Source organism: Schistocerca serialis, chromosome 3, assembly GCF_023864345.2.
Source record: "Schistocerca serialis cubense isolate TAMUIC-IGC-003099 chromosome 3, iqSchSeri2.2, whole genome shotgun sequence".
Taxonomy (NCBI): domain Eukaryota; kingdom Metazoa; phylum Arthropoda; class Insecta; order Orthoptera; family Acrididae; genus Schistocerca; species Schistocerca serialis.
This window is the reverse complement of record NC_064640.1, coordinates 56,573,010-56,596,254: the sequence shown is the minus strand read 5'-3', so window position 1 is coordinate 56,596,254 and position 23,245 is coordinate 56,573,010.

Here is a 23,245-nt window from a genome sequence, read left to right as displayed (position 1 = left end):
GAAGTCAGCCATTCTATGAAGACATTACACCGACAGTTTGTGACCTCAAAACACAAGTGGATTGATTTGGTACTCAAGAAATAGGTTCAGTTTGATGATTAAAATAAGTTTGTGTAAATATATGCACGTTTTTCCTTTCCTGCTATATCTTCGCCTAACTTTCCAGCCACGAGCTGGCGCTGTAATAAAAGGGAATATTATCTATTGTAGAATCAGGACACTCATTGCAAGTTTCACATGTGTCTCTACTTGGTAACTTAAAGCCTGTTTTAAACTTTGGTATTGAAGCTTTACCACACATTTCACATTTTATGCGTGGCATTCTTTTTCGTACAGATGGTGCATTTTCATTCACAGCTATCACATTTATAATGTCCAACGCACTGGTATTGTCTTTCTGTGAATAATGACTTTTTTTTATTTTGCAAGCTTTTCAATACCGTCTCTAACACTACCCAGAGAGGTTTCATTGATTTTATGCTACTTTTTCCACATCTGTCTATATGCTGAATGCCACGATGTGGTATATTATATTCACTGGTAATTTCATCATTATCTACGTCTTGACCAACTTTACACACTTTCCTGTCTTCTCTAGCTATTGACACATTCTTCTGTGAGACTGCAAACACGTCACAAAAAGCTTTCAAACATACTCTAATCTTTGTACCTGTAGGTTTTTTAGTATAGCCCCAACTGCAATCATCACACTCAATAAGGCCACTGTGGTATGTAGTTTGAATGTTGCGTTGTTCTTACAGCTCGTAAAACACAAAATAGTGTGTTTTTATAATCTTCCACTAACACTGAATACTACCACCAACTGACGTTAGAACTGTGTTTTTACAGTGCTATCCATGTCATTGTTGCTTAGCTACCGCTTTTTTGACTGGTTTTACCACTCACATGTTCATATCCACTGTTTCTTTCCTTCAAGCATCTATGTTTCTCTGAAGTACTGTAAAGCAGGAGTACCAGAAATATTACTTCCTTACACAAAAATGACATCACATACACATTACAGAGCAGGGCAAAATGGAAATTTAGGTATAATGTGAATAAAAGAGGAGATATGTAAAAATTAAAACTAAACAACATACACTCCCCATATGGTAAAATTTATGAATCAATCTGTAACATTCCTATGTTGATAACTCTGCTACTGACAGAGCACAGACATCAATATGTGGCACAGTTCCTCCTCCCACTTAGATAATCTGCTGCAGAAAATGCAGGATCTATGTCACTCTAGTTCACATGCTGGATGGAGTATACTACACTCAGATTTTCATGTTTACTTACCTAGTTTCCTCTCTCACTTGCCCCCCTGTATTATTAGTTGGCTTTTGGAGTGGCAAAAATACCAATTGAACTGTGGTACTGTGTGAGGTTTTTGTAAGTACTGGTGGTAGCATATTAAATACATTGACATGCGAACAGACACAGAGGTGTTTGCCATCAGTATTGAGAGAATGTTGCCTTCCTACAGCTGTCGAAAGTTAATAGCAGCACCCAGGGATGATTATGACAAATAAAATAGATTTTTTTGAATGAGTGAAATGTTTGTTTGTACATGATGGCGGATGTAGGAACCCTCAACACAAGCAAGATGACAATTGGCCTGTGCATATAATGTGCAGCTGTGGAAGGTGGCTGAACTCAAGTGGAGCACAATGTAATGGGAACCATTGTGTTACACTGGACTATGGAAATCACCGTATCCCACATGAGAAATTAAATTAAATAGTGTCTTGGTACAGGATGAACAAGAGATAACAGATTCGCAAGTCCCAAGGTTTGTTTTAAATTTAAATGATGGAGGAAAATATTTTTAAGGAATGGCAAAGGAAGAGCAATATGGTGATGCCACATTTAACCTCGAAAAGCATAGTTGGACACGTTACAGTACTAGCTACCCTTGCCCTTTTCAGTATGATGTGTGTGGCACTGCAGGGTAGGCTGGTTCAAATGGCTCTGAGCACTATGGGACTTAACATCTATGGTGACCAGTCCCCTAGAACTTAGAACTACTTAAACCTAAATAACCTAAGGACATCACACAACACCCAGTGATCACGAGGCAGCAGGGTAGGAGTTGGCAAGTTGTTCTCTGCTGGATGTTGGCGATAGAGTGGACGAAGAAGGCTGCCAATCGTTAATAGGACGCTATATTGATGGACATGAACAGATATGGTTCAGCACATCTGAAACAGACAGTGTGCAAATGACAGGAAGTGATCCTCAAACCACTGCACTCAGGTACAGGTGAGTCGATGCAGTGGTCTCCCGTGGACAGAGGCAATGGCCCAGCTACCATAGCAAGCTGATGGATGGCACCACAGCAGGGTGGTGATGTCCCTGTATTTGGATTGGATATTCAGGCAGTGGTCGTTGGTACCCAGCCCGGTGGAGGCAATGTCATAGATGTGGCGATGGCCAACACTGTCTAAACGTCACCGGACAGCCCAGCTGTGATGGCTTGCAGACAGGCTTGTCCTAGTGGTTTAAATCCTGTTTCCACATGCTGACAGTTGCAGAAGGCCCCTGTATACAGGCCATGCCAAAATGTCGGGAAGTGCTAGCAGTGAAAGTTGAGCTGGCAAGGCATTGGCCAGTACACTGTGGCCTGGATTCTGCTGCTGGTCTGCAGTCCTAACTGCTGGCATCTGGGCCATTACAAGGTGAACACTTGGATGGCAGTTCCAGCAACCATGACCTTGGCAACGTCACGTTTACCCTTGACGAATGGAGGTGGACGTATCATGATACTGGTGGCCCAAGCACATTGCGGACTGGTGATGATAGTTCCAGCAACCATAAGTTCCTATAGGACCAAACTGCTGACATCATTGGTCCATAGGCTTACGCACTACTTAATCTAAATTAAACTAATTTATGCTGAGGACAACACACACACCCATGCCCAAGGAAGGACTTGAACCTGGGACGGTGGGGGGGGGGGGGGGGGGGGGGGGGCGGCGGCGGCGGCGGCGAATCGTGGGATAAGGCGCCTCAGGCCTCAGATGGCATGGCTATCCCATCCAGCTTTTCGGTATTTCAATGCTGTTTAATAAATGGAAATAAAATGTTGTAAGACAGTAGTAAACGGCATAACATTTTGTTGGTAGATTTAGGATATCTAGGTCCTGGAAAATAAATTAGAACAAGATGCATTTGAGAATGCCTCTGTGAGATGTAGCTCAGAACATAACAAGACAGAATAATTGAAATGCACAGAAGTGTTCAAGATCCCCTCCCCCCTTCCTAATAAACCTCCAGAAGTGTGTCAGTATAGTTAGGAAGTCCGCGGAAGATTGTGTTAGAGGTATACAGTATTAATGCTGTGCTTTCCCATACGAGACTAAACGAGATTAAGACAACCCTTCCTTGGATTATCTTAGGTTATCAGGTTTCGTCTTACCTGTTTTGTCACCAATCTCTCATAGCTGAAGTCCCTCGCAGAAGCAGTATGAGCGCCATCGGATTCTCTGGAAAGTGCAATTCTGTAGTGTGTCATTTCTAAGGGATGAAAACAGGAAGCTATATTAACTGAAATAATGTTCTGGGACGCCTTTATAATGTGTTTACTTTCGTAAAATACCGTAAACTGATAATAAATGAAACACTATGTTACTAAGTAACTCAAAACTAGTAAGTTGTTAAGAGCATGATCTTATGACGGAACTAGATAGAAAGGCATCCTATTGGCAACTGTCGACTTTGGCGCGCAGGCTAAACCTTGTACTTCCAATCGTGAAACATCGTAAGTGTTCGTGCAGTGTCGTTATCTGAAACATTATTCATCTGTTTAATACTGTTGTAAGAAAGTGTTTATGACCAGCAGGCTTCACCTAATAACTGTAGTGAAAAAGTGGCTTTTATTAGTACACATTTATTTAAAAAAATTACTTGCTTCGCGCCAGAATGGCTGTGGTTTCACTACGTATGGTGACCTGGCATAGCCTTCTTTCCCACAGCTAACCACAGCAGCCCACCATCTACCGGCAACGCCAAATAGTCCAGCAATTACTTCAGACAGTGTGGGGCGCAAAACTGCTACGGTCATTAGCGCCCGAGTGTGGGGACTGAAATCGTACTCCGTGTTACACACACTGCAGCACTGCCGGAGCTTATTGCATGCTACTGATATCTATAGATGCAATATAAAATTTAAATATGGAAAATAATGAAATAAAATGTAATCTGTAAATAAGGGGTACCTTACAAGTTCCAGGTAACGAAAGAGAAAAATTATACAGATTCATATTCAACAGGACATCTGAATGCGAACCGCGATTAAGGTTAGATGATATGGCTACTTTTCTTTCTAGTGTACACAAGGAGTGGTGCGGGACACAGCACTAATGTCACCTGTCACTTCATGATGCGCTGCTAATCAGATGCAGTGTTTGCCCCTGGTAAGAAGGCAAATTGCAAATGTCCGCAGCTACAAGAATATTTTGATTGTATAGCAATTATTGCAGACTTAATTACACAAAGATGATCCTATTGAGGCGTAGTTCCCTGCATCGTGCCTATGTAAGTCGCATAGTACACGCAATATCAGCCTCACACATAAGTCATGGTTCCAGCATGACAGATATACTCTTATGATGCAGATGTGCAAATGTGTGTGAAATCTTATGGGACTTAACTGCTAAGGTCATCAGTTCCTAAACTTACACACTACTTAACCTAAATTATCCTAAGGACAAACACAAACACCCATGCCCGAGGGACGACTCGAACCTCCGCCGGGACCAGCCGCACAGTCCATGACTGCAGCGCCCGAGACCGCTCGGCTAATCCCGCGCGGCTCTTATGATGCAGCAGTTCCTAACAGTCGTGGCTGTATCCAAAAGGTGTCAACATCTTATGGACTATATATTATAAAGTCAAAACAAATATTTTCATTCTGTGAATATTATACATCTATTAATTATTACTGATCTAATATGTCTAGTTATTAGTGTGAATGAAGGTGTGAATTAAAAGTAATATTATAAATAAATATTGTTAGGTCTGTTAACTGAGTAGACGTTAGCGTTAAAGCTGTGGGTCTACAGAGAGAGTGAATTATACTCTCATGGGAAACTTTTAAAGTGCAACTAGCCACTTTACAGGACTAAGGAAACAAGTTCATCTTACGATAATTCAGTTATTTAAAGAAGGGGTTATTTTGATATTTGTGGGTTTTATAAATATATTCTTTTAATAAATTGCCCATAAACGCTATAATGTTGTGATTGGTCAAGTATTACAAAACACGCGATTATGCGATTTCATTCTGATATTGGATTGGCTATGATGTTCCTCACCCTATCAGATGACAATGAGTTCGCAAGTACACTCCTGGAAATGGAAAAAAGAACACATCGACACCGGTGTGTCACCACCATACTTGCTCCGGACACTGCGAGAGGGCTGTACAAGCAATGATCACACGCACGGCACAGCGGACACACCAGGAACCGCGGTGTTGGCCGTCGAATGGCGCTAGCTGCGCAGCGTTTGTGCACCGCCGCCGTCAGTGTCAGCCAGTTTGCCGTGGCATACGGAGCTCCATCGCAGTCTTTAACACTGGTAGCATGCCGCGACAGCGTGGACGTGAACCGTATGTGCAGTTGACGGACTTTGAGCGAGGGCGTATGTGGGCATGCGGGAGGCCGGGTGGACGTACCGCCGAATTGCTCAACACGTGGGGCGTGAGGTCTCCACAGTACATCGATGTTGTCGCCAGTGGTCGGCGGAAGGTGCACGTGCCCGTCGACCTGGGACCGGACCGCAGCGACGCACGGATGCACGCCAAGACCGTAGGATCCTACGCAGTGCCGTAGGGGACCGCACCGCCACTTCCCAGCAAATTAGGGACACTGTTGCTCCTGGGGTATCGGCGAGGACCATTCGCAACCGTCTCCATGAAGCTGGACTACGGTCCCGCACACCGTTAGGCCGTCTTCCGCTCATGCCCCAACATCGTGCAGCCCGCCTCCAGTGGTGTCGCGACAGGCGTGAATGGAGGGACGAATGGAGACGTGTCGTCTTCAGCGATGAGAGTCGCTTCTGCCTTGGTGCCAATGATGGTCGTATGCGTGTTTGGCGCCGTGCAGGTGAGCGCCACAATCAGGACTGCATACGACCGAGGCACACAGGGCCAACACCCGGCATCATGGTGGGGGATCGATCTCCTACACTGGCCGTACACCACTGGTGATCGTCGAGGGGACACTGAATAGTGCACGGTACATCCAAACCGTCATCGAACCCATCGTTCTACCATTCCTAGACCGGCAAGGGAACTTGCTGTTCCAACAGGACAATGCACGTCCGCATGTATCCCGTGCCACCCAACGTGCTCTAGAAGGTGTAAGTCAACTACCCTGGCCAGCAAGATCTCCGGATCTGTCCCCCATTGAGCATGTTTGGGACTGGATGAAGCGTCGTCTCACGCGGTCTGCACGTCCAGCACGAACGCTGGTCCAACTGAGGCGCCAGGTGGAAATGGCATGGCAAGCCGTTCCACAGGACTACATCCAGCATCTCTACGATCGTCTCCATGGGAGAATAGCAGCCTGCATTGCTGCGAAAGGTGGATATACACTGTACTAGTGCCGACATTGTGCATGCTCTGTTGCCTGTGTCTATGTGCCTGTGGTTCTGTCAGTGTGATCATGTGATGTATCTGACCCCAGGAATGTGTCAATAAAGTTTCCGCTTTCTGGGACAATGAATTCACGGTGTTCTTATTTCAATTTCCAGGAGTGTATTTTGTGGACTAAAGAATTGCTTTTTGTGGTTTGGGAGTTCAGAGGCCAGCTTTGATCATGTTCAGACGGGGGTATAAGTAGACCTGAATAGATATGAAAATATTGCGGAATAATCAGTTAAACTTGACCGTGGAGTGCTGCAAAGTGAACACGAACGAGTGAGACAGACAAACACTCGAAATCCGATTTTTCTGTGAACTGTTACTTTTGAGACAACTAAAATCTGCATGGCGTATTGAGCATTTCGGGAGCAAGAACTGCTTGTTCAAAGGGATCGAGTTGTGGATTATTGGAGCGAGCATTCTGTAACAAATAAGCCGTTTTGTAATCTTCCTGATATAACAGGCTCGGTTAATTATCGTAAGCTGGCTATAATGAGTGACTGTATTTGCATGTGAATGTTGAAACTGTAAATTAAGCCTAGCAGGGAGTTGGTAGTGTTTTCGACAAAACAAGTGAAAATATATCGAATTTTTCACCCAAAATCTGTCTATCCTTTAATACTTCACTTAACCTGTTACTAGAGACATTTAATGGATCCTTTAGACACAGTTAATGTGACTGTTTCTCCTACAGCTCATCCAGTCGAGTAACGTTATCAGTTATCTAACAGGATTGGTGTGTGGACGGGACTGCGGAAGATGCAATCACCAAAAGCTGGGCGGATATTTTCTGTAGGACAAACACAATTAACTGCGCCATTGCACTATGACAGTTAAATCAGTCATATTGTATGTGCATGGTTAGGTTGTGTTGATTCTGAAAACTTAATAGACAGCAGTTCAGAAATCTCTGCATTGGCACAAGAGTATTTTGACGCTTTTCCAAGTAAAGAAAGAAAGATAGATAGATAGATAGATGGATGGACTGATTGATTGATTAGGTTAAAGGGACCAAACCATAAGGTCATCAGTCCCTTAATCCTTTGTGTGTCAAGCTGGGAGCAGTCCCCAGAGACGAAGGACACGTAAGACAAATCCCAATGGACTGGATTGTACCCAAGAGCCAAGAGCCAGAAGCACATAGAATTGACAGAGTTGTAAAAGGGTGAAGATGAGAGAGTTGCTCCAGCTAGAAAGCAGCTGGAAGCCCTCTAGACATGTTATGCTATTGGATACACACCCTCTGCATCCAACCAGTGCGTCCACACCCTCCATTATCACAAGAAAACTAGCTACATGGACAAGGTAAAATCTCACGAAAGAGAATCAATCAACACCAGATGTAAAAGAATAAGATGATTTAAAATGGCAGGAAGGGCAGACTGGACCAGACTGGACCACCAAGTAAGAGCAGCTACAGGCCCCTTGGGTTGGAGAGGCTGACGAGGCACCCTTCCAACCACTCCAGTGGCCAACGATGCTGATGTGCGCTATCTCACAGCGAGGAATAAACACCACCTTCACAAGTGCCGCTTTGGAATCATCCATTAGGACCAGAGGCAGCATATCAGCAAGTTTATGGTTTCGCCATAAGGTGGCCAAATTAGCAGAGTCCACTAAGATTTGGGCCATCGTTAGCAGGCATCAGCTGTGGGTTGGATACTCATGTTGTAGGGTGTGGCCATGGGTCAGCCATGTGTGGCCTACGTGAAGCGGACAGAACAGCATATTCCCTGCGGGACACACGAAACGAAAAATACTACATGTTCATAGGCCCCTTTATTGTTTGCAGTTTGGAGAAACCAGGGCACATCAAGCCGTATTCCACGCCTCCAACGATTGATAGCATAAAGTCAACCAAAGGTCTGATTCTGATACCCCCATCTCCAAAGTCAGAATCCTGGTAGCCAACTTCGCCAACCACTCAGCATGTTCAATCCTCGAGATCCAAACGTGACAAAGGGTCCATACAAAGATGACCGACCATCCAGCATGGGAGGTGATACAGGAGATCCTGGACTGTCGCAAGCAATCGTTGTCGAGGACAGCACTGGTTGACAGCCTGAAGACTATTCCAGGAATCACTGCCAATTAAGAACAATTCACAAGTGCAAGAACAATGGTGTCTGAGAGCTCGAACAATGGCCACCATTTCTGCATTGTATACACTGTGTCCATTTAGCAGGGAGCATACTTCACTTATCTTCCACATGTACGCAAAAACCAGTTTGTCCACCGACTACAAAGTCATCAGTGTATACCACGCCTGAGCATGGTAATGCATCAAGGATGTCAAGGAACATGCAACAAAAAAACCATAGCATCTATCGAGACTTTCGGTCCAAAGGAGAGGTTGAGGCAGATCTGAGCAAGAGGTACGCACCATGGAACCACACATGATTTCTCCCTGACAAGAGGAAACAGGGGATAAGCTGGAGTTGAGGGCAGAAACTCTGTATGCGAATAATCGAGTTGCAACAGGGCCAGAGCTTTGTGTAGCAGTGAAAGTGTACAACAGTCTGCACCCCAGCTGATGTTACTGAGACAGCAAATAGTATTAAGGTGTAACCATCACGTTTGCTTAATGTGGAGAAGACAGAGAAGCCATGTCAATCAAGCATCAACGAAGTCCCAAAAAACGATAAGACTCCACCACACTGAGCATTTGGTTCTCAAGATAGAGTTCTGGTTGGGGATGGACGATATGAATGCAAAAGAAGTACATGACACATGGCTTGGTGGCAGAAAACTGGAAGTCATGGGTGAGAGCCCAGGACTGTGCCTTTTGTAAGGCACCCTGCAGTTGGCATCCAGCAACACACATAGTTGAAGAGCAACAGTAGATGCAAAAGTCGTCAGCATATAGGGACGACGACCTGTAGTCCACACAGGTATAGCTCCACCATTGACAGCCGCTAGATAAAAGGGTACACTCAATACAGAGCCCTGTGGGACCCCATTCTCTTGTGTATAGGGTGTACTGTGGGAAACACCAAGTACTGCAAGACAAGAAGTTCCAGACAAAAATCGGGAGTTGGCTCTGGAGATCCCACTCATGGAAGGTAGCTAGGATGTGGTGACGCCATGTGGTGTTGCAAGCCCTAAGAAAGTCAAAGAAGACAGCGATAAGATTTAGATTCTGGGCAAAAGCTGAACGAATAGCAGACCAAACTGTCAGCATTTTAACAGCCTTGGTGGTACCAGAAGACCTCGAGACTCAAGGTATCAACACAGCATTGTCTCACCATATGGATGAGCAACTTGCAGAGAACATCAGTGGGGCTAACTGGGCGATAGCTGTCTGTCTTAGAGGGGTGTTTATATACTTTCAGCACTGGGATAATCACGCTTTCTCGCCAGATACAGTTGAAAACGGCAACAATCTGACATTGGCAAACCACTGATAAGTGTTTCAGCATTTGGCTGTGGATTTGGTCTGGCCCTGGAGCCATGTCAGGGCAAAGGGCTAGGGCACTGAGGAATTCCCTTTCTTTGAATGGAGCATTATAAGGTTCCATGGGACGTGTAATAAAAGGCAAAGAAAGTCAGTCTACCCGCTGTTGGAGGTCAAGAAATGCAGGTTGGTAATTCTCAGATGTAAAGGCTTGCACATTCAGCAGTGGATCACAATAGACATCAACATTCACAGAGATACCAGCTACACCCACAGGGTACTGGTGTTAACAGAAGCTTTTAATCTTCACCCATACCTGCAAAGGAGGATTGTTTGGTTGGTTGGTTTGTTTGTTTGTTTTGAGGAGGAGACCAAACAGCGAGGTCATCGGTCCCATCAGATTAGGGAAAGATGGGGAAGGAAGCCGCCCATGCCCTTCCAGAGGAGCCATCCTGGCATTTCTCTGACGTGATTTAGGGAAATCATGGAAAACCTAAATCAGGATAGCCAGACGCGGGTTCGAACTGTGATCCTCCCAAATCGAGTCCAGTGTGCTAACCACTGTGCCATCTCGCTCAGTGCAAAGAAGGGATACGTGGTCTAATGTTAGCAACAAACCACACTCAGCATTCTTGTTTCTGTCATTTTATGAGGTGGTGGACTTGCGCATGGAGCAATTTAAAGGCAATGAAGTGCTCCATCGACGTTTGTTGCTTATGGTGTCAGTCAGCCTGCCTGTGATCTCTAATAGTGGCAACAATTTCATGAGCCCACCAAGGTACTGTCTTCCAAGAGGAGAATCCCAAGAAAGAGGGGACTGCCGAGTCAGCTGCCAACAGAATAGCTGCATCTGGGAGGACTCCATGTGAGTAACACTGAGGGAGCGTCAAAACGATCAAAAAATGATCACTGTTGCATAGGTCATCACAGACTTTCTCCAAGCGATGGATAGGAGAAAACCTGAGCTGCAAATGGAAAGGTCCATGGCCAAATAAGACCCATATGCCACACTAAAGTGTGTAAGAACATCAGTATTTAAGACGCAAATACTGAGCCTTCCGGACATTGAAGTCACCCAATATTGAGAAGGATAGGGGGAGCAACACAAAAAAAGTGCAGACAACACATTCTGGGACACTTAATCGTTGTGAGGGAGATACATGGAAAAAATGATAAATTCCAGATACAGGGCTATTACAAATGATTGAAGCTATTTCATAAATTGACTGTAGCTCCATTCATTGACATATGGTCACGACACAATACAGATACGTAGAAAAACTCATAAAGTTTTGTTCGGCTGAAGGCGCACTTCAGGTTCCTGCTGCCAGAGCGCTCGAGAGCGCAGTGAGACAAAAAAAATGGTTCAAATGGCTCTGAGCACTATGGGACTCAACTGCTGAGGTCATTAGTCCCCTAGAACTTAGAACTAGTTAAACCTAACTAACCTAAGGACATCACAAACATCCATGCCCGAGGCAGGATTCGAACCTGCGACCGTAGCGGTCTTGCGGTTCCAGACTGCAGCGCCTTTAACCGCACGGCCACTTCGGCCGGCCAGCAGTGAGACAAAATGGCGACAGGAGCCGAGAAAGCGTATGTCGTGCTTGAAATGCACTCACATCAGTCAGTCATAACAGTGCAACGACACTTCAGGACGAAGTTCAACAAAGATCCACCAACTGCTAACATTTGGCGATGGTATGCGTAGTTTAAAGCTTCTGGATGCCTCTGTAAGGGGAAATCAACGGGTCGGCCTGCAGTGAGCGAAGAAACGGTTGAACGCGTGCGGGCAAGTTTCAATCGTAGCCCGCGGAAGTCGACGAATAAAGCAAGCAGGGAGCTAAACGTACCACAGCCGACGGTTTGGAAAATCTTACCGAAAGGGCTAAAGCAGAAGCCTTACCGTTTACAATTGTTACAAGCCCTGACACCCGATGACAAAGTCAAACGCTTTGAATTTTCGGCGCGGTTGCAACAGCTCATGGAAGAGGATGCGTTCAGTGCGAAACTTGTTTTCAGTGATGAAGCAACATTTTTTCTTAATGGTGAAGTGAACAGACACAATGCGCGAATCTGGGCGGTAGAGAATCCTCACGCATTTGCGCAGCAAATTCGCAGTTCACCAAAAGTTAACGTGTTTTGTGCAATCTCACGGTTTAAAGTTTACGGCCCCTTTTTCTTCTGAAAAAAAAAAAAAAAAAAAAAAACGTTACAGGACATGTGTATGTGGACATGCTGGAAAATTGGCTCATGCCACAACTGGAGACCGACAGCGCCGACTTCATCTTTCAACAGGATGGTGCTCCACCGCACTTCCATCATGATGTTCGGCATTTCTTAAACATGTCATGGCCTCCACGCTCTCCCGACTTAACCCCATGCGATTTCTTTCTGTGGGGTTATGTGAAAGATTCAGTGTTTAAACCTCCTCTACCAAGAAACGTGCCAGAACTGCGAGCTCGCATCAACGATGCTTTCGAACTCATTGATGGGGACATGCTGCGCCGAGTGTGGGAGGAACTTGATTATCGGCTTGATGTCTGCCGAATCATTAAAGGGGCACATATCAAACATTTGTGAATGCCTAAAAAAACTTTTTGAGTTTTTGTATGTGTGTGCAAAGCATTGTGAAAATATCTCAAATAATAAAGTTATTGTAGAGCTGTGAAATCGCTTCAATCATTTGTAATAACCCTGTATATTCTCACACCAAGCCACAGCCTCCAATGTCGTATTGAGTGGCCCATGTTTGCTGTAGACACAGTCCAGAACATACACGCAAACATCACCTGATGGTCATTCATAGTCAGTGTGATTCTTAAAACAATGGCAACAGCTGCAGAGGATAGGGGTCCACATTACTGGAAACCAGTTTCCTAGAGGCTGATGCAAGAAACAGGACAAGTGTACAAAAAATTGTCATAGATCAGCCAAGTGGCGGAAAAAGCCACTGAAGTTCCACTGGAGAATCACGCTATCACTATCCTGTGGGGCACAAAGAGACTGAGGAAGCAGATCATGAGTCAGTGACGCCTGCTGCTACTCACTGTGAAGATACTCCAGCAGTACACATTTGTTCTGAATCAGGGTGCATGGGAGGTGAAGGTGGGGTCCAGGGCGATATGGGTCACCAGAAACGCTGCTTCAGATATAGAGGCAGAACATGTGGGGTCTGGCATCATGGGAGCCATTAGAATCTCCATCTTTTAGGAGGACTTTTCCTTGTCCTTATATAATTTAGATTTCTGCAAGGGCTTGTTTGCTCCAGATTCTGGCACAGAGGAAAAACGTGAAGTCCTATGACCCACAACCTATGGCTCCATCAGCCACCAGCTATCATCCAGTTGCAAGTCAGCATAATCTTGGAAGAGGGTGTCCTGAGCTGCCTGTTTCTGGTACGGGGTTCGGGAGGAGGGCATTGCTTCTCTGGCTGTGGGTTGAGGACTGGTGGCCTCAGCAGATAGGAAGTTGACACTCTCAAAGGGGGTGTTGGGGAAGCATTAGGAGGAGGAAACCCAACCACTAGGGGAACAGATGTAGTTGAGTGGCCCTGGGGCCAGACATAGAAGACATGGAGGGCGATGGCACATCACTAAAAAGGATGACGACTTTGTAGCATTCATACATGTAGGATGTAGGGGATAATATTTCTTCTTGGCCTCTTGATCTGTGAGGCTATCTAGGGCTTTGTATTCCTGGATTTTCATTTCTCGTTTGGAAATGGTGTAGTCTGCTCCCCACAGTTGACACAGATTGGGAAGGTGCACAAGGAGTGAGTATTCATGTGCAACTGATAGCCACAATCCCTACAGATGGGTCTGGTGTTGCAACATGAAGACGTGGGTCCAAACTGCATGCATCTGTAGCACCACATGAAAGGCGGAATATATGGCTTGACATCAGATCAATACACCTTGACCCTCTCAGGGAACAAGTCACATTCAAAGGCCAAAATGAAGGCTCCAGTGTCCCCTCTGTTGTTTTTTGGTCCCCACTGGACATGATGGACAAAATGCACACCCTGTCGCTCAAGTATACAACTAGTCATCGGTCTGTAAAAGGAGATCTCAATGGAAAATGATACCATGTACTACATTCAGCCTTTATGGGAGATTATGCTGACAGGAATATCACCCAGCTTCTCGCAGGCAAGCAATGCCTGAGAGTGTGTGGAGAAGGCCATTTTAAGCAGAACAAAGTAACTTTTCATTTGTTAAATCACTGAAACTTTCTCACACCTGTCCTGGAGATGTTCAACGAAGAAACAAGACTGTGTAGTCAAAAAGGAAATCCTGCCCATCCTAGAACAAACCAAGTTTGGGGAGAGTATTTCTCGCCCTGTCTTTGGCCCTATGTTCTTCCCATGGCATAACCAGGGAAGGGGAGATTCTTGGGTCACACCTCTCCACATTGTAATGTGTCTTAGCTTACGAAGAGATTCCTAGGGGCATGTGGCCAACAGTGGAAGGAAGTTTAGTTTGCTTCATGTGAGAATCTTGTGTCATGGTACCATCCACTCTAAGAGGAGCTCTTCCCACATGGGCCACCTAGCCACAGCAACAGTTATCTGGCTGCTAAACCATTGTCCAGAGTCTGTGTGCCCCAGCCATGGCTGGCACATGCTCTTTAGCTTCTGTGGGGAGTTTCCAACTTAGGCACCAACAGCGTGACTCCAATGTGGTCAGGTGGTACCACTGCACATGGACTTGAAAACCCCTCATCCTTCCTCCCCTGCCCCCCCCCCCCCTCACATTCAAATGGCTATTGTGCTGGGTTTTGTGTGTACTGTCTTTCCAATAAAGGAATGGTACAAAGAGAAAAAGGCACAAAAGGTGGAAAATACCCTGCATTGGGCGACATTCCCTGCACAATCCGCAATTCTGTAAAATTTGTAAAAGAAGTAGCAGGTCAAACACAACAATGGAGATCATATGGTTAAGAATGAAAAGATTTAGATTGCCAGAAGGGAAGAAAATGAATGTCGAATATGACAAACAAAATCCAAGCACAATGGGCACCAAGGAGACCATGCAATGGAAAGGTTGAGTAGCTGACAGACGGACTTACAGCACGGAAGTGGAAGTAGCTTTGCAATGGCTGGTGCCCTGTGGTGGCCAAGCACGCACTCACAAAAGAGATATGAGGGCCGCCCCCCCCCCCCCCCCATGGGGATTAAAGAAAGACTAGTTGTAATGCCGGTGTCTTGTGTAAACTATGCAAAACAAATAAACAAAAGAAGCTGTTGCCTTTGAAATTTAATAATGTTGACATGGAGCATCAGTCCATAATTATTTGTCATCTTAGTGTTGGTATGACGGTGAATGTACATTTTATGAATTATTATGTCTATGAACCTGATTTTGAGACATTATTTGGATACCTCATTCGCTACACTGAAAAACTTTATAGAGAAGAGATAAGTGTGCTTAATTTTCATGGGCTTAGAGTTGAGAGAGTAGAAGAAGATTGGGTCAAGATATACTATCCTCCATTTAATAAACAAAAACAAATTGTGGTCAAGATACGTGAAAGAATTCACATTATGCATATTTTGCCTGAGCCACAAAAGCAACTTTAAAGTAAGCTCTCCTGCGAAATAGCAAAGTGTTTCTGGACTCATCCACAGTAGTCCAAAACTGAGTGTACGTTGAAAATTAAGCTACATGTTAAGTTCGCAAAAAAGTTATCTGATACTTTTTGCACAAATAGAAGCTATACAGAAGGAAATAATTGTAATGGATGAACAGGGAATCACTGAGTGTGCTTGAAGCGAGTATATGTATCATTTGTTTTCATTTTTCAGGCTTTCTCAACTGATCTGTTGCAAATACTTTTCTCAGGTTTTCCGTAGGATCATATTGCGCAAATCCCACAATATTTTGTCAATACAACTGTTCAAGAACTTCAGGTGGTGGCAGCTGCTTTTGTCACTACTGTGACTGATGATAATCATGCAGCGGCGCCGAAATTTATCAGGGTAGGAGCAGGCAGTATACGTGCATGGGATGACGCTTACAGTTGGAGGAAAGCGGCACTCATAGTGCCCCTGACAGGAGACGCAGAAAGACCTTATGCAGGTGCGCTGTGGGCAATGATGTGCTGCCAGACGCTCCTTGCTGTTAAAAGCTGAATTAAATCTTAGCAGTTTGCTGTGTCAGGTAATGAATTTGAAGTTCTTGTTGCTCCTGTTTTAATTTAATGGCAGCCAATGATGCATTCCAGGCAGCACTTGGTTGAGAGAACCTGATCATTGTTGACAAGATTATCAACTGAATGGATATGTATGGCCTCCTTAAAAACACACTTTCAAAATGATGACGCTGCGGATAAAACGTCAATCTCCTCGAAAACCATTTGATGCCCCATATCCAAGTAATGGTTGCTCTGCTTCTGCTGATTTGTCAGAATGGTCCAGGTGTATATGTCGATGGTGTTCAGCACAACGTCCTTCCATGGTACGGCATGTCTGCCCAATATAAGATTTTCCACATTGGCGTGGGATTTTATAATACATGCCACGTTTCCTAAGGCCAAGATCGTCCTTTACTGAACACAATGAATTCCTCAATTTTGCTAGTGGCCGAGAAAAAGACTTCATGTCGTGTCTCTTGAGGATTCTTTCTACTGTTGAAGACATGTCGCCAAAATACGACAATAATGCTGGTGGAATGGGTGCCCTGCATCTTCATTTACATCCCCGCTCTGAACTTACTTAGAATGGAATGCGTGGCGTATCTGTATATCAGAATAGCTGTTCAGTTGGAATGCCATTCTTAGGTATTGTAGCTCACCAAGGACACTGTAGTAGTCTGAGACGACATGTGGCCTATGTACCATAGAGTGTAAAACACTTCCACGTTGTGCCAGATGAGAACGGCATGTGGCCTGCAAATATAACTCAATGTTACAACAAATCAGCTCACACAAATTAAATAAAAACTTATTTTCTGTAGGGACTCGTATACAGTGAACCTCGCATAGCGAGCGTAATTCGTCCCAGAATCTTACTCGTAGTGCAAAACACTCGTAAAGCGAAACAATTTATCCCATATAAATTAATGAAAAATACGATGTGTTCCATGCTGAAAAAGTACTAAAAGTTTCATCTAATTCATGCCATTTATTCAAAGAAAATTATACATTCAGTACTATTTACTTTATTATTCACGATACGCAACTAATTCTTTTTCACTAGGAAGCTATCTAAAGTCATTTGTATCTGCTGACACTTCAACACTTGGCGAAAACGCGACACAGCATTATCGTCAAATAAATTTGTAGCGCATAACCACTGCTTTGTTGGGGTGATGATTTCAAGGAAACGCTTCACTGATCTAATCACAAAAAGACCACGTGTCACCCAAGGCTTGTGTTTCGACCTCCACATCACATTTAACCTGCTCTTCTGGACTTAACACTTCTTGAAGGCTCGTGGAGCTTCTGGACGGTAAACAAGCAGCGATTTAATTTTCAAATCGACACTTGCATTGGCACAGAATAGCAATGTGAAGCGGTCTTTCACTGGCTTGTGACCGGGCAATGCATTCTCCTCTGCTGTTATAAAGGTACACTTCGGCATCTTTTTCGAGAATAGACCCGCTGCGGTAGATGAACCTCAGAATCTACGAGCATTCTGAAATTGCTGATGAAGTTCTCTGCTGCCTTTGTGTCGGAGATGGCTGATTCGCCGAGCCTCACAACGCTGTTCTCAAACTTTTAAGGGGAGCCGTGGGTGGTTCTAGAACACTTTTTCGGACGCTGGTGATTCTGGCGTCTCTTTAACGAGGCCAACGAAAATCATTCTCGCATTCTCACAAATAATGATGTCGTTAATAGTGCCGCCTTTAAATTGCTTTTCATTTATCCATATAAGGAGCAACCTTTCGACATCGTCCAGAATATGAAACCGTTGTTTAGATACTCTTGTCTCGCCCTTTGAAGCATCTATCTCCTTAATCTTGTCTTTGTTCTTGACGATAGTACAAATAGTTGATGTAGACCGATTGTATGTGTACGCTAAATCAGCAACGCTCACATCACGTTCGCGTTTTTCAATGATTTTACGTTTCATTTCTAAGGTCATTTTCATTCTCTAATGGTCGTCTTCTTGCGGCTTTATCTTTGGGGACGTTTCTACGATGGTTATTAAAATTTGCACAAAAAAAAGCACTGTGCGAACACAAGTTTAGAAAGATGTGTGATCACAAGCTGCACTAAGTTTGTCACAGAAAGAGCGCTGAACCCAGACTAAAGACATAGTTCACATGCGGCTGCCGACAACCACAATGTGTTCATATTGTTGAACGTTTCCCCCGCAGCGCTCGAACGGCTGGTCACGTCACACTAAATCGTTCATCACTCGTTATGCGAAATATCGCTTGTCATTGAGTCACTTTTTTTTTTTTTTCAATTTGTTTTGCTCGTTGTGCGAATTGCGCGTTATGGGAGGTGCTCGTTAAGCGAGGTTAAACTGTAACACTCTTGGTAAATGGCTTTCCGGACTGTTATCTGAAATACTCCTCCGTGATATTGACAAGGGAGAGATTGAATCAATAATTAAATCATTGCAGACTAAGGACTTTCATGGATGTGATGGAGTATATAGCAGAATACTAAAGTACTGTGCTGCATGTGTCAGCCCTGTATTTAGCCATATTTGTAATTATTCCTTTAGGAATGGTTGGCGTCCTGAGCGATTAAAATATTCAGTAGTAAAGCCGCTATATAAAAAGGGAGAAAGGGGTATGTAGACACGTTTAAATCTATTTCTATGCCATTAGTGTTTTAGTAGTTTCATGGACACCATGTGCAGTTCCTGTCGTGTCCACAGAATTATCATCACTGAATCTAAAGATCTCTTCGAACTTCTCAGCTGTGTCCTGGGATTGGGTAGATAGCATCACATAGGTTCCAGCTTACTCGTCTAAACAAGCTAAAGTTCGCCAAATGTCAAAGTATACTCGTCTCGAGGCTGAACCGCAAAAAGTGAATGCACCATGTTTAATCTCATGGATAGGATCCTGGATGACGTAGTGGTTTTGGTGCTCGACAAAGATTTGAACTATGCACCAACATCTGGGACAGCTCCAATCCGAGATGTGACTGGTGGAGTACAACAGGCAATTTTCAAATTTCCAAGTGACGTTGCGGAAGAGATTTGGCGGGACACCTACCAAATTTTAACCCCAGACACGCCAAAAAAGTTTAACATTAGTTCAGCAGGAAGAAAGATTCTGCATGGCTTGAGAGTAGACAGAGACACCGTTATTTTACCTACTGACAAGGTGAACACCATTGTCCTCCTCCCATGAGCTGAATACAATAGCAAGACAGAGGCACTGGTCAATGATACTGCTTATCGCAAGCTAAGAAAGGATACAATAGGCAAGATTCAGATGAAAACATTACACTTTCTCAAGAAGAGATCTATTCTGACTAAAGTCATTAAGTGCGTGAGCCAACAGACTGCATTTCACCCAATACTGTACAGCCTATTGAAAATACATCACTCTGGGTCTCCTCTTTGTCCAATAGTGAGCAACATTGGAACCCCTAGCGATTTCCTGGCTAAACATCTTACTTCACTATTGGGTCCTCTTGTAGGCAAATGTGACCATCATACCCAGAATTCAGAGGAATTCATAGGAAGCCTGAAGACACTTAAGCTACAACTGTTGGATCTTTTGATTTTGATGTAATATCTTTATTTATGAATGCACCTCTGTGGGACTCATTAAGCTGCTTAGCAGCAAGTTTGAGAAAGACATTGTGGGAATGATTAAACATGTACTTAGCTCAACTTATTTCTTATTCAGTAACCAGTATTTTGAACAAGTGGACGATGTCGCCATGGGAAGTCCCGTCTCCCATGGTGGCCAACAATTTTATGGAAGACTTTTAGGAAAAAGCACTGTAGTTGGCAAGTCTCCAAACTTGCTGCTTCTGGCAGTATGTAGACAATACATTTGTGGTGTGGCCTCACAGAATAGAGACATTAGCTATATGTCTCCAGCATTTGAACTCACTACATGCAAATATAAGGTTCACCATGAAAGTGGAAAAAGATGCCATCTTACCATTCTTGGGTATGGTTAGAAGAAAAGTCGACGACATGCTGGGACATAGTGCCTACCGCATATCAACTCACGTGGTGTTTTATTTACTGGCCATAAGCTGTCATCATTCTGCACAAAGTGGTAGTGTCTTACACTCAAGGTCTCAGATACTGACAGTTCGTCTGGCAAGCTAAGCATCTAAGAATGGTGCTCCAACAGAATGGATATTCTGATAGACAAATATGCTTTGTTTTTTGTTCGAAGCAAATTCAAAGCTGTGATGTAAATGAAGATGCAGAAGCTCCCACTGAAATGGTGTTCATGCCGTATTTTGGCACCATGTCTTCCCCCAACAATAGAAAGAATCTTCAAGAGACACGACATCAAGTTTTTTGGCTGCTGGGAGAATTGAGAAATTAGTTGTGTTCGGTCAAAGACGATCTTGGCATTAGGAAATGTGGTATATATAAAAACCGATGCCAATGCGGGAGATCTTATATTGGGCAGACATCGCTCACTGTGCAAGAACATTGTGTTGAACACCATCGTCATACACAGCCTGATAAATCAGTGGTAGTGGAGCATTTCGTGGACATGGGGTATCATATGTTTTATCACAATTTTTATCTTCAGCATCATCTTCCTGGAACTGTGTTTTTAAGGAGGCCATACAAATCCATACAGTGGAAGATCTTATCAACAGGGATGCAGGTTTTTAACCAACCACTGCCTGGAATCCAGCACTGGCTGTCATTAAATTGGAACAGGAGGAACAAAAATTTCATACTGATGACACAACACAGCATATTGCTGAGATTTAATCCAACTTTTTACCACAGGAGCGTCCAGCAACACAGTAATTGCCCACAGAGCACACACAAGGCCTTTCCGAGGCTCCTGGGAGAGGACACTATGAGCATGGCTTTCCTTGAACTGTGAGTGTCTTCCTATGCACGCGTATTGCCTACTCCTGGTCTGATAAATTTAGATGCTGTCGCGCAGTTATCATCATTTGCATCTTGCAGCAGTGACAACAGCGAAGATGTCAAATAGTTGTATCAATGAAATATTGTGGGATTGGCACCATATGATCCCACGGTAAACCAGAGAAGAGTATTTGCAACACTTTGTTTGTTTGTTCCAAAATGAGGTGCAGTGTAAGTCCTGCTCTTGAGGTACAAATTCTTAATGAAATTGTGGAAAAAGACAGTGACAGACTGGGTTCAATTGACAATTTTTGCAAAGGTTCCACAGAGCAAAATATGGGATGTCACTGGATGTCGCTTGTGGATACTCGAGTATATGGCTAGCTCTAGAGTTGCAGAAGTATTCAGTGTTCTTGCAAGGCAGGTCGTGTTATCAGTTCTCCGAGTAGCTCTTGTGAGGAATACAGCTGTCTGTGCATCCCAAAGGCAATGCATCAACTAATAATGCAGCCAGAACTGATGGATCAATGGACAGTATATTCGATGGCGTAGTGCTGGTGACATCCACTTGGGTATGTCACTGTGAATTGTTGGAATGGGTTTTAGTAGCTATGCACGGACATGAAATGAAACTCTATGGCGGAACTGGTCTCAAGTGAGTTTAAATTCTTGGGACTCACCATTAGTGCAGTGCGTATAGTTCCCAACCAAGGTCGTGCAGTTGTAATTTGGTTCTTTTGAATGCCCAGTGGCTGTTTGTCACATCTCAGTCAGGTTCCAACCTCTGATGGGGACACACCACAAGAGTAGCAAGTTACTTTTGTAGCTTCTTCTGCATCCTTTTGTAGTTTAATTCTTAAATTCATTGCATGTTGTTGTATTTAAGAGATGCATCTTGCATATTAGTAACTGTAAAGTGGAGATTCGTGCAGTACTTCGTCATTATCCGTTGGTGATACACTAGGAGAGTAGCAAGGTACACATTTAGCTTCCTCTATGTGCTTTTATAGTTAATTCTGAAGTCGGTAGTCTAAGGATGGACATGATGTATGCATGCTGCGTGCAGGTACAGGAGCAGCTGACCGCATTCACAAAAAGTTAGAGACACTTTTGATGACAGTCAGCTGTCTTCAGACTGCTGTCTTGGGTTGTAGCAGTGGCGAAGAATTTGCCACATCTCATGGGTCACCTCAGGTGTTGCATGTTTCGCAGATGGGCTCTGTTGCCGAGGCACCTTGCAGCATATATTACACGAGGGATCCACCCTCACTGGAGTGTGAGTGGTGGGGGTGGGGACCCCAAACACTCCAGCAGTATCAAGGGTTGATCACCCAAGTGTTTCGTTTACAGCCTCCGTTGTAGTCAAGCTACACTTCCCAAGAATTCTCCCAGTAAACTTATGTCAACCATTCATCTTTCCTATAACCAACCTTATGTGCTTCTTCCATTTCATATTGCTTCACATTGCACACAGATATTTAATTGACATGACTGTGTCAAGCAGCACACCACTAATACTGTATTCGAACATTTATTATTGTTTCTCCTACTCATCTGCATAACTTACATTTTTACACATTTGGAACAAGCCGCCATTCGTCACACCAAATAGAAATTCTATCCAAGTCTTTATGTATCCTCCTACTGTCACTCAAAGACGGCAATTTTCCATACCCTACAGCTCCATCAGCAAACAGTCACAAATTGCCAGTCAGCCTACCCAAAAGATAGGTTGTGTGTATAGAGAACTAGATCAGTCCTATCACACTTCCTCGGGGCAAACATTTTTCTCTGACACATATTCACCATCCCTTCACAACATGCTGAGTATCATTACTTAAAAAGTCTTTCACCCACTCACATATTTGAGAACCTATTCTGTATGCTCTGATCTTCATTGACACTCTGCACTGTGTCAAATGCCTTCCATCACAACAACCAGTCAAACCATATGACATTCTTATACCACTATCCTTAGTGTGAGGTTCCTAACCTTGCAATCATTTCCACTGTAGAACTGGCTCAATGAACCCACCCATTAGCACTTACTCCAGCTCTGTCACTGGGAAATCATACTATATTAAAGACAGAGTAACATGTGAAACCATTTACTGTTTAACAACTGTAACAACACAAGCCTAGGCAGAGGAGCTCCACTCTGGAAAGCAGGTCATTTACAGCAATATGCTGACTGCACCATGTCGCTCACTAAGTATCA